Source organism: Globicephala melas, chromosome 4 (assembly GCF_963455315.2).
Source record: "Globicephala melas chromosome 4, mGloMel1.2, whole genome shotgun sequence".
In the NCBI taxonomy this organism is placed as follows: domain Eukaryota; kingdom Metazoa; phylum Chordata; class Mammalia; order Artiodactyla; family Delphinidae; genus Globicephala; species Globicephala melas.
The window spans coordinates 89,363,341-89,376,815 of record NC_083317.1 but is presented as its reverse complement, the minus strand read 5'-3'; the positions used below and the strand labels follow the sequence as shown (position 1 = coordinate 89,376,815).

Genomic DNA, 13,475 nt, shown 5'->3' with positions numbered 1-13,475 from the left:
TAATCATAAAGAAAACTAACATACTTTAAAGTAGTATTTTGACTGCATATATCCCTAGAGGATATAACCCAGGGACAAAAAAGAATCACAAAGAAAGTTTAAACTTCTTTCTGTAGTCTTATTATAGTAATTCTTTAGCATTACTAATTTGAATATTTTTATAAATATATATAAAACAAATAAGAAATTATGTTAAATCCATTACAAATCAAAATTTTCAGAAAGGAAAAAAATATATACGAATAGAGAAGCAGTAAAAATCTTTTCATTTTCTCTTCATGGTATAGTACTGTCTGTACTCCTCAAGCTGGCTACACCTGAAAGATATATAGCAATATGCTAGGAAGGATGAGAAGGCAGAGGATGAATGTGTCACATTATCTCAAGGAACAATTTTTCTTGATAATAAATAAGTTTGGTCGTTTTACTTTTATAAAAATCATTTATCTGATGGAACTGCATACAAAAAATTAAAATTATTTTCATGTTTATAATACAGATGTATTTTCAATAAAATTCACACAAATCAAGCTTTAAAACCCTATAGTAATCTTAAATTTGAATTGAAATATAAGCAGGAATTTGTGATTTATTTCTCTTACTAAATACGCATTTCCTTGTTCCAAAAAGGCCTAGCAGCAATTAATGACAACCTAGTAGTTAAAAGCACTCCATGCTTTCATTGTAGTCTCTAAATAAACACTTCTCATAAAAATAGGAATGCTTTGGAGGAAAGACCAATTTCAGGGCTGAAGCAGAAAACCTGGAACATCTTGCCATGCAAGAAAGCAAGGAAACAACCGAAGGCCACGTGTGTCACGTCAAAAGGAGACAGGAATCGCAGTGGATTAAAACACCTCAAAAATAGTTCTTAATCCATGAGATTATAAAAATTAAAAATAAACTTCACAGCACTGGTCACCTTGAGAGGGCACCACCAACTCATCAGTCTAAAAACTGACAACTAAAACAACTCAAGCACATACCCTGCTTTTGCTGTGCAAGTTCTAGTTCAGTATCCCAATACTTGACAAGGAAGAGTCCTTCTTCACAGAATTCCAGCTAATCAATGCAAAAACAATGATATAATTAAAACAACAATTTTCTATCCCTAAGAAAATAAAGAATCTAGGCAACAATCATTAATGGACACTAAGACCACCAGGGGAATATCTGATGTGGAACTTTATAATGGATAGATCAGACTAACAACAACTAAATCCACCAATCAACATCAACACCACCGAAAGTGATACAACCAGATGGTGTATGCCCCATGGTGTGAGGCAGAAGGAAGAAAAGACTTCGTGATCAAAGAATTAAAAGTGAATTTAATCATACCTCAACTAGCACTTTACAGAAGTTACAGGAGGACAGTAGAATGTATTAGTAATACCACAATGATGTGATCATCCAAATCCAGAATGTGGGGAATTTGACAGGACAAATTTTTTTCTACCAACAGGTGGAAGAGACTGAAATTTAGCAACCAAAAGCAGTGTGCAGACCTTGTTTGGATTCTGTTTAAAAGTAACCATCTGAAAATGTCATTTGGAAGGCAAAAGAAAAATTTTAATTCTCTTTATCTCTTCCAGTTTCTCGTAAGCCTTTCATCTTTTCTAGACCACTGTAACATATGAAGCCTAGCCTTTTCTCCACAGTAATGAATGGGAAGGATAAGGAAATCTATAAGGATGAGGGTAGTGAGTGCAGAGACAATACAATGACTTATTTCATACTCAACATGTATCCTAGTTTTCTGATCCTGATTTGAATATGAAATCCCGGGCTTGACTCTTTCTCTGGATAGTAAACAACTCCAGATAAGATGACTTGGTATAAATTCATCTAGACATATTCCAAGGGTTTTCACCAGACGATCAAATTGCTGATCAATTTTCTGCTTCCCAAGTACAGGTATTAGAATAGCCTTTTTCCTTCAATATGATGCAAAGGCATGCTAGGTGCTCAAGAGTTAAAAAAAAAACAAAAACTGCACACACACACAAAACAACTGAGCGAGTGAAAGTGCTTTTCTTCTCATTGCTCTCAACCTCATCTCTTTTTTGGAGAAGGAAACACATTTAGGGAAAAGAGAATACTGTCTACACCCAGAGACAACTTCAGAATCAGTTTACTTCAAAAACACCAAGGAATTAGTAGTAAGTTTTCTTACTAGTATAGTAAAACCCCTTGATTACAATCAGATATTTAATCTTTTTTTTTTAGTTTAAATGCATTTTATTTTTAGACAAACTACATGACGTATTTTTTCTCGAAAGCAATGCCTCAGCTCCAAATAAATCACCGTCAAAACTAACGCAGAGCTCAAGATGACATCAGTCCCATTTCTCTAAGTCCTGGTGTCGTGTGGATGAAAAGGAGCAGCCAGCCAGTTATGATGACAGGTGACAGATCCAAAGTAACTGCCAAATTTGTTACCATTTTTCCATTTCTAGATCATCCTTAAAGAAAATCATATGTGGGGTCACACATCCTCACAATAGTCCAGCAGAGCTACCATGCCATCTAGATTCACGTTTTCACCAATAAAGAACTGACAGTTTTTGAAATTAGCAAGGATGTGTTTGATTTGTTCTGCAGCCCCTGTCATAAAAGGTTTTTTACTCTTTCTGGTCCCTGTCCTCCAAGTTTCCCTTTGGCTGACTTCATGTAATCTTTGATGTACTCCTTGTAGGCTTCTTTTTTGAAGCTGGTTTTCTGCAAGTGATGGTTCATGACAATATCGACACCAGTGATTACTGTGTTCAGTACCTTCACCCTTGGGTCCTTCAGCAGAGGCATTTCCACCAATAAGTGAGTCATCAATGTCACCCTCTGTCCTACTGACCATCATCTCCCTCCACCTCCAGACACAGCCTGTCAGCAACCTCCCGGATCTTGTAGATGTCGGAGAACATCTCATCACGGCTCATGAGGTCCCGGTAGATAATCATAATGGGGACTGGGGGAGATGACGGCGGCGCTAGCTTAGTAGGAGCCTGGAGCTCAGAGTGAGCACGGTGTGCTTCAGGGGCAGAGGAAAAGTTAATCTTTGTTTTTAATCTCAATTATGTAACTAAAAACTGCTTTTTGGAGCAGAATTTTCTTATACAATTCTCTGAACAAAAGGAAAAAGAAACATTCTTTCAAAAAAATATGACGTTCTGTTTAGGCCACTGATCTCAAAAACACTCAACCTCAATTAAAATACCTATATAGTTATAAAAAGAGTAATTGTTATGATAAAAATGTTACATATAAAATATGTTATAATGAAAATGAATATATAAGTTAGAAACAATGAGCATTTGAACTGTCATATAAATTTTTAAGAATTGTTCCCACAAATCATACCTATTTTCACTCTCCTGAAAGGTTTCTCAGCATTTTATAAGTACTCTACTGACCTAAAAGCCCAAAACATAAATTATAATAAATATAACACAAATCAGGAAAAAAGTACTATTTTCTTTGGGCCTGCTGGTATAAAATAACTGTTAACTGATACAACCTATAATATATAAAATATTAAGAATCATAGGCTTTAGAGCTGAAGGGAACAAGAGATTTTTTTCTCCTCCTGGTTTAGGTTGCCCCTATTAATTAAAACCTCAAAACATTTACATGTAAATATACACTCATTTTCTCCTTAAAAAACTGGTTTAAAAAAACCTAAAATGGATGGCTACAGTACTAGATATGAGCAGTATGCAAAACTGAACCCATGAAAATAGTGATTGCAAAACAGACATGAGCGCAGAGCATCTGCTATTATCAAAACTTATATAGAGATTTGGGTTTGGAGAGGAAGAGTGAGAAGATGAAACAAAGAAGAATCTCCATCACTTTTCTCAGTTTCTGGTTACTCGATCAGTTATCACAGGGTTATCTAATATAGGAAAGGTTTTCAACCTATTCACAGCCAGTAGGTAAGAGTCTAGAATTATTTTCTTTTCAATTGTTCTGTATTTAAGAAGCATATTGTGCTGAAACTCAAGACTGCCAGAACTGAAAGAATGCTCCTCCTTTCCATTATGTAATGGAAATGGGTTCACCTCTTTTTTCTGTCCCTCCTTATATTAGTGGTAAAGGAAACTTTCAGGGCAATACTTACAACAATAAAAAAGCAGTTAGAGGTAATAGCAGCAAATGAAAACATTCATTACAAAATTAATTTTTTATTTACATAGACCACTACGCTAAAGAAACCATACTGGATCATACAATGTGTGGGATAGGTTAGATACTTCAAACACTGTGGTGACGCAATTAAATACTCTAGGAATGATAGCTTATTTATGTCTATTAAAAAATGCAAGCTAAAAAAAATGCAAGCTATGGGAAAGGACACACTTAATCCTTAATATTCACTAATTATGCCTGAAATATAGCCCGATTCATAAGAGGCACCCAATTATTATTTGTTGAAAATAAATAATGTTTTTTTTTCCCACTAGTCAGTAGTATTTAAAAAGACCAAAGGATAATCTTCAGTGATGACTACAACTCAATGTTCCTTCTCATCCACCCCTATATTGATCTCTATTACCCTCTCAACTTCAATAACTTGTATCTCCATTTTTTTTTTTTTTTTTTTTTTTTTTTTGGAGAAAGGGGTGGAAGAAAGAAAAAGGCCACATTCCAGTTTCTAGCCCACTAGTGACTCTTGCTTAGTGTGGTATATCAAAATCACCTGTGGCAGCTTCTTCAAAGTAATGTCATAAACTTTGTGACAGCTCGGAAAACTCTTAATTCAGGGTCAGCAAGTCAGAAGTACAGCCCAGGCATGTCGATCTTAACAAGTTCCTCGGGTCATACAAACCATGCCGACATCACACTACACACTTCAAAAACTTCTTTATCTTTAAATCCTGTAACTGTAAACAAAACAAAACACACACATCCTCTTTTTCACTGTAAACTCCTTGTATCTTTGATCTACTCAGTTTCTTTTTTTATACTTATTTTTCTGAATTTTTAAAATTCTTATTAGTTATCTATTTTACACATATCAGTGTGTACATGTCAATCGCAATCTCCCAATTCATCCCACCACCACCCCCCTGCCACTTTCCCCCTTGGTGTCCATACGTTTCTTCTCTACATCTGTGTCTCTATTTCTGTCCTGAAAACCAGTTCATTCGTACCATTTTTCCAGGTTCCACATATATGCATTAATATACAATATTTGTTTCTCTCTTTCTGACGTACTTCACTCTGTACGACAGTCTCTAGATCCATCCACATCTCTACAATTTCATTCCTTTTTATGGCTGAGTAATATTCCATTGTATATATGTACCACATCTTTACCCATTCAAATGTCAACGGACATTTAGGTTGCTTCCATGACCTGGCTATTGTAGACAGTGCTGCAATGAACATTGGGGTGCATGTGTCTTTTTGAATTATGGTTTTCTCTGGATATATGCCGAGTAGTGGGATTGCTGGATCATACGGTAATTCTATTTTTACTTTTTTAAGGAACCTCCATACTGTTCTTCATAGTGGCTCTGTATCAATTTGCATTCCCACAAACAGTGCAAGAGGGTTCCCTATTCTCTACACCCTCTCCAGCATTTGTTGTTTGTAGATTTTATGATGATACCCATTCTAACTGGTGTGAGGTGATACCTCATTGTAGTTCTGATTTGCATTTCTGTAATAATTAGTGATGCTGAGCAGCTTTTCATGTGCTTCTTGGCCATCTGTATGCCTTCTTTGGAGAAATGTCTATTAAGGTCTTCTGCCCATTTTTGGATTGGGTTGTTTGTTATTTAATGTTCAGCTGCGTGAGCTATTTATATATTTTGCAGATTAATACTCTGTCCATTAATTCATTTACAAATATTTTCTCCCATTCTGAGGGTTGCCTTTTTGTCTTGTTTGTAGTTTCCTTTGCTTTGCAAAAGTTTTTAAGTTTCATTAGGTCCCAATTGTTTATTTTGTTTTAAGTTCCATTACTCAAGGAGGTGGATCAAAAAAGATCTTACTGTGATTTATGTCAAAGAGTGTTCTTCCTATGTTTCCTCTAAGAGTTTTATAGTGTCCGGTCTTACATTTAGGTCTTTAATCCATTTTGAGTTTATTTTTGTGTATGGTGTTAGGGAGTGTTCTCATTTCATCCTTTTACATGTAGCTGTCCAGTTTTCCCAGCACCACTTACTGAAGAGACTGTCTTTTCTCCATTGTAGAGCCTTGCCTCCTTTGTCATAGATTAGTAGACCACAGGTGCGTGGGTTTATCTCAGGGCTTTCTATCCTGTTCCATTGATCTATATTTCTGTTTTTGTGCCAGTACCATATTGTCTTGATTACGATAGCTTTGTAGTATAGTCTGAAGTCAGGGAGTCTGATTCCTCCAGCTCTGTTTTTTTCCCTCAAGACTGCTTTGGCTATTCCGGGTCTTTTGTGGCTCCATACAAATTTTAAGATTTTTTTGTTCCAGTTCTATAAAAAATGCCACTGGTAATTTGATAGGGATTGCACTGAATCTGTAGATTGCTTTGGGTAGTATAGTCATTTTCACAATATTGATTCTTCCAATCCAAGAACATGGTATACCTCTCCATCTGTTTGTGTCATCTTTGATTTCTTTCATCAGTGTCTTATAGTTTTCTGAGTACAGATCTTTTACCTTCTTAGGTAGGTTTATTTCTAGGTATTTTATTCTTTTTGTTGCAGTGGTGAATGGGATTGTTTCCTTAAATTCTCTTTCTGATCTTTTGCTGTTAGTGTATAGGAATGCAAGAGATTTCTGTGCATTAATTTTGTATCCTGCAACTTTACCAAATTCACTGATTAGCTCTAGTAGTTTTCAGATAACATCTTTAGGATTCTCTATGTATAATATCACGTCATCTGCAAACAGTGACAGTTTTACTTCTTCTTTTCCAATTTGTATTCCTTTTCTTTTTCTTCTCTGATTGCCGTAGCTAGGACTTCCAAAACTATATTGAATAATAGTGGCAAGAGTGGACATCCTTGTCTTGCTCCTGATCTTAGAGGAAATGCTTTCAGTTTTTCACCACTGAGAATGACATTTGTTGTGGGTTTGTTGTATACGACCTTTATTATGTTGAGGTAGGTCCCCTCTATGCCCACTTCTGGAGAGTTTTTATCATAAATGGGTGATGAATTTTGTCAAAAGCTTTTCCTGCATCTATTGAGATGAACATATGGTTTTTATTCTTCTATTTGTTAATATGGTGTATCACATTGATTGATTTGCATACATCGAAGAATCCTTGCATCCCTGGGATAAACCCCACTTAATCATGGTGTATGATCCTTTTTTTTTTTTTTTTTGGTATGATCCTTTTAATGTGTTGTTGGATTCTGTTTGCTAGTATTCTGTTGAGGATTTTTGCATCTATATTCATCAGTGATAGTGGTCTGTAATTTTTTCTTGTAGTATGTGTGTCTCATTTTGGTATCAGGGTGATGGTGGCTTCATAGAATGAGTTTGGGAGTGTTCCTTCCTCTGCAATTTTTTGGAAGAGTTTGAGAAGGATGCATGTTAGCTCTTCTCTAAATGTTTGACAGAATTCACCTGTGAAGCCATCTGGTCCTGGACTTCTGTTTGCTGGAAGATTTTTAATCACCGTTTCAATTTCATTACTTGTAATTGGTCTGTTCATATTTTCTATTTCTTCCTGGTTCAGTCTTGGAAGGTTATACCTTTCTAAGAATTTGTGCATTTCTTCCACGTTGTCCATTTTATTGGCATAGAGTTGCTTGTAGTAATCTCTCAGGATGCTTTGTATTTCTGCTATGTCCTTTGTAACTTCTCCTTTTCCATTTCTAATTTTATTGATTTGAGTCCTCTCCCTCTTTTTCTTGATGAGTCTGGCTAATGGTTCATCAACTTTGTTTATCTTCTCAAAGAACCAGATTTTATTTTCATTGATCTTTGCTATTGTTTTCTTGTTTCTATTCCATTTATTTCTGCTCTGATTTTTAAGATTTCTTTCCTTCTACTAACTTTGGGTTTTGTTTGTTCTTCTTTCTCTAGTTCCTTTAGGTGTAGGGTTAGATTGTTTGAGATTTTTCTTGTTTCTTGAGATGGCTTGTGTTGCTATAAACTTCCCTCTTAGAACTGTTTTTGCTGCATCCCATAGGTTTTGGATCATCGTGTTTTCATTGTCATTTGTCTCTAGGTATTTTTTGATTTCCTCTTTGATTTCTTCAGTGATCTCTTGGTTATTTAGTAACATGTTGTTTAGCCTCCATGTGTTTGTGATGTTTTTTTTCCCCTGTAATTGATTTCTAACCTCATGGCGTTTTGGTCAGAAAAGATGCTTCATTTGCTTTTAATTTTCCTAAATTTACCAAGGCTTGATTTGTGACCCAAGATGTGAACAATCCTGGATAATGTTCCATGTGCATTTGAGAAGAAAGTGTAATCCGCTGTTTTCGTATGGAATATCCTATAAGTATCAATTAAATCTATCTGGTCTGTTGTGTCATTTAAAGCTTGTGTTTCCTTATTAATTTTCTGTCTGGATGATCTGTCCATTGGTGTAAGTGAGGTGTTTAAGTCCCTCACTATTACTGTGTTACTGTTGATTTCCTCTTTTATAGCTGTTAGCAGTTGCCTTATGCATTGAGGTGCTACTAAGTCAGGTGCACATATAATTGTTGTATCTTCTTCTCAGATTGATCCCTTGATCATTATGTAGTGTCCTTCCTTGTCTCTCGTAACATTCTTTATTTCAAAGTCTATCTTACCTGAAACGAGTATTGCTACTCCAGCTTTCTTTTGATTTCCATTTGCATGGAATATCTTTTTTCATCCCCTTTCAGTCTGTATGTGTTCCTAGGTCTGAAATGGGTCTCTTGTAGACAGCATATATCCATTTTGTATCCATTCTATGAGCCTGTGTCTTTTGGTTGGAGCATTTAATCCATTCACGTTTAAGGCAATGATCGATATGTATGTTCCTATTACCATTTTCCTAATTGTTTTGGGTTTATTTTTGTAGATCCTTTTTTTCTCTTGTGTTTCCCACTTAGAGAAGTTCCTTTAGCATTTGTTGTAGAGCTGGTTTGGTGGTGCTGAATTCTCTTATCTTTTGCTTGTCTGTAAAGCTTTTGATTTCTCTGTCGAATCTGAATGAGATCCTTGCTGGGTAGAGTAATCTTGGTGTTAGGTTCTTCCCTTTCATCACTTTAAATACATCCCTTCTGGCTTGTAGAGTTTCTGCTGAGAAATCAGCTGTTAACCTTATGGAAGTCCCCTTGTCCATTATCTGTCATTTTTCCCTTGTTGCTTTCAATAATTTGTCTTTAATTTTTGTCAATTTGATTATTATGTGTTTCTCCTTGGGTTTATCCTGCCTGGGACGCTCTGTGCTTCCTGGACGTGGGTGGCTATTTGCTTTCCCATTTTAGGGAAGTTTTCAACTCTAATTTCTTCAAATATTCTCTCGGGTCCTTTCTCTCTCTCTTCTCCTTCTGGGACCCCTATAATGTGAATGTTGTTGCATTTAATGTTGTCCCAGAGGTCTCTTAGGCTGTCTTCATTTCTTTTCATTCTTTTTTCTTTACTCTGTTCCACGACAGTGAATTCCACCACTGTGTCTTCCAGGTCACTTATCCATTCTTCTGCGTCAGTTATTCTGCTATTGATTCCTTCTAGTGTAGTTTTCATTTCAATTATTGTATTGTTCATCTCTGTTTGTTTGTTCTTTAATTCTTCTAGGTGTTTGTTCCTTAATTCTTCTAGGTCTTTGTTAAACATTTCTTGCATCTTCTCGATCTTTGCCTCCATTCTTTTTCCGAGGTCGTGGATCATCTTCATTATCATTATTCTGAATTCTTTCCTGGAAGGTTGCCTATGTCCACTTCATTTAGTTGTTTTTCTGGGGTTTTGCCTTGTTCTTTCAACTGGTACAAAGTCCTCTGCCTTTTCATTTTTTCTATCTTTCTGTGAATGTGGTTTTCCTTCCACAGGCCGAAGAACTGTAGTTCTTCTTGCTTCTGCTGTCTGTCCTCTCTACTCAGTTTCTAATTGAACAGATTTTCAAGATAACGTCATGTTACTCATGCTTCTCAGTGTCCTCCAATCCCACATCATCCTCCTTAACTGTATCTGCATTCCCTCCATTTTCATGCAAAGCTACTGATCAGACATTTCAAGAACTGTGACATTTAACTCACGTAGTCTTACCAATTCCAACTCAAGCACTGTAACTTATGTAAATCCCGAACCATGTTGTGTCTAAAACCATTCTGCAACCTCTGAGCTATTTGACAATCATTTTATTAGGTTTTTAACTTCCTTATCAGATTTGCCATCATGGATTTTCAAAAATTTTAACTTCTCTTAGGGGCCCTATCTCACTAAAAGCCCCTCAATCTCAGATGGCTTTAATTCTTTGGTAAAAGTTATTAGAACTTCCTTGATTATTTGCTCAATTCAAAAATCTTTATTTTTATTCATCCTATTATCTTGTGCTGCCTCTCTGAGGAAGTAGTAGAAAAAGATACAAAAGAGAAAAAATAGTCTCTAACATTGAATCTGTAATTTGTTGGGTCTCCTACATATACTATTTAACTAGTAAAATCACTAGCCCTTTGTAAAGGAATTTAATACAGTGGCTAACAAAAACAATAGCTTTTTTCTGCTCCAGTAGTAAGCACCTATACAGATGAGAAAATAAATATTCCACTTACAAGAGCAAAAAACTATTAAATATTTACAAAAGAAACTAACAAGAAAGGCACAGATTTATGTGACCAAACATAATAGTCAATTGAAAAATACAAAGATCTGAACAAAGGAAGAGGCTGCATTATTGTGCAGACTTGAGCTGTCACAAGTAATTATCCATCTGAGAGGAAATAAAAGTGGGCCCACGTTTTACTCTAGACAAAACTTAATTCCAAAATATTTAAAGCACAAAAATGTGTATGTTTGTGTATATATGTGTATGTGTGTACATATACACAGATACTTCACATATATCAACACATCTTAAAGAAACATCGAAGCTACATGTCCAATCTAGAGAGCAGGAAAAAAATCTTTTTAACCAAGACTGGAAACTCAAATACTATACAAGAAAAGACAGCTATATCTGAGTACATAAAGATCCACTAGATATCAAGAAAATACATATCAAAGTAACATGGAGTAAAATTATACTCATTAAAATTGGTAAAAATTTAAAAGATCTAGAATGTTTATTTCTGGCAGGAATGTGGGGATAGGTCACATAGTGCAAGAGGAAATGTGAAAAAAAACCCTTTGGAAAACAATCTGGCAACTTTTTAGTAAAAGTAAAAACACTAGACTGGAACATAAGAATTTCCCTTTTTTTGTTTGTTTGTTACAATGGTCACACAGCTGCAATGTCACGTAGTTCAACTAATACATATACTCCACAACACAGAGAAATAAAAGCACAAGTTCTTAAGGATGTTTAAGAACACTTTTTTAGTGGCAAAGGTTGGCGGGGGGAGGAAATACAGTGAATGCCCATTAAAGGAGAGTATCAAAACAAGATCATAGTACATTCATAATATTCATGGATTATAAAGTCATCAAAAAACAATAAACTGATGGAGGAGGGAGCAAAAGAAAAAAGTACACAACAAGAAGTATAAGCATATCCACACATTTAAGTAAAAGAATACATGTACACATATAATGAAGAAAAACATGTTACTGTTAAAATTTTATGGACTCTAAATAACTTCACTAATCAACTCGAAATTCAACAGGTCTTCATACTCTTTCATTACTTCACACTCCTTGCCATTTCCAGCATTTGAGAAGACTGAAATAAAAAATCTTTAAACTTCCAGCATTTGACTTTCTGATTCTGTCCTCTTCTATCTCTTTTACTGATTTTTCTTCCTGCCCTACATGTGTACAGCTGACTTCTTTTTTAGTCCTCTGATCTTCACTCTACTACCCCAACTAAGGATCTCATCCACTCTGAAGAATTACAAAACCACCAACTCTCCCATCGCGTGCCACTCTCTAACACGTCCCCTCATCTTTCCCATTCCAAACATTCCAGTTCCAGCTGACTGATGTGCAAATATCTACATCCTTTCAGATATCATCACTCGGCATTATTAGCGGCAATTTATGCCCTATACTCCCAAACGTGTTTCTCCTCTTGCCTGTAACTATCACTAATTCCATCATTCACCAACACTTTAAATTTTAGTATTATATTGGATTCAATTTCCTACCTCAGCTTTTACCTGCAATCCTTTGGATTCCATCTTCTCTTACCTATACAACGCCACTTTCAACCATGCCTTCCTTTCTGCAGTACCTACCACCTGTATTACTACAATAACTTCAATGTCTCCTAGGTTTTTTCATACTGTCTTCTAAAATCTATGCATAAAACATAACCCTGATTATGTCATATGTATTCATCGGTATCTATTAGCTTCCACATTTACTCTAAATTGTTTCTCGAAGCATTTACGTTCTCCTTCTCCATATGGTCTCAAAGTATCCATCTACCTGTACAGCACCTTCCTTGAATGTACTCTACCTTCAGGTGAATATATTTGTATCATTCTAACATCCCCCCAATTCCCACATTTCTGCTTTTTAAGCTCTTTGTTCCAACTACAAGTGGTGAAATTTTTCTATTCTTCAAATGTCATCTCCTTATGAAGCCTATTCAAACGCCAACCTTGAAAAAGATGCTTCCTCCTTTCCACCTGTACCCCAAAGCATAGTTTTTTGCTTTTTTGTTTCTTTAAAAAAAAAAAAAAAAAAAAAAAACCCTTTTCAAAACTGGTCAGTAGTTAAAAAACAACTGTTAGGTTAGAAATCAGAATGTTGCTATTTTCTTTCAAATGCTACTGTTTTTGACATTAAGACATTTAACCTCCCTGAGCCCCAGTTTCTCATTCTGAAAAATAGAAATAAAATCTAATCTACGAACCTCACAGGTAGGTAGGAGTGCATGGAAAGCCAATTTATAATTTACATGTTAACATTGTTATTATATCACCTTTTATTGTGCATATTTGATTTTTTAGTCACTACCAAATTAAAGCATTTAAAAGGCAGCCTGGGGCTTCCCTGGTGGCGCAGTGGTTGGGAGTCCGCCTGCCGATGCAGGGGACACGGGTTCGAGCCCCAGTCCAGGAAGATCCCACATGCCGCGCAGCGGCTAGGCCCGTGAGCCATGGCCACTGAGCCTGCGCGTCCGGAGCCTGTGCTCTGCAATGGGAGAGGCCACAACAGTGAGAGGCCCGCGTACCGTAAAAAAAAAAAAAAGAAAAAAAAAGGCAGCCTGTACTTTATATTCTAGCACTCAACACATAATAGCTATAAAATATATATATATATATACACACACATCTTCATAAGTCATAAAATATAGCTCTCATGCATAAGAAATATAATCAAAGCACAATTCATGTAAAACATCCTACAATCGTTCTCCCCACAGATATATTTTCAGAAAAACTACTGTCACCTAATATTTCGGG

At 35.7% G+C, this 13,475-nt stretch overlaps 1 protein-coding gene and 1 pseudogene across 5 annotated transcripts in view; both read right to left on the bottom strand.

The window, feature by feature from the left end:
* The window catches only part of TBL1XR1 (TBL1X/Y related 1), a 187,805-nt gene that overhangs the window by 61,090 nt on the left and 113,240 nt on the right, over positions 1–13,475 (bottom strand). The window lies entirely within an intron of this gene.
* LOC132597257 (translationally-controlled tumor protein pseudogene) lies at positions 1,476–11,509 on the bottom strand (annotated as a pseudogene).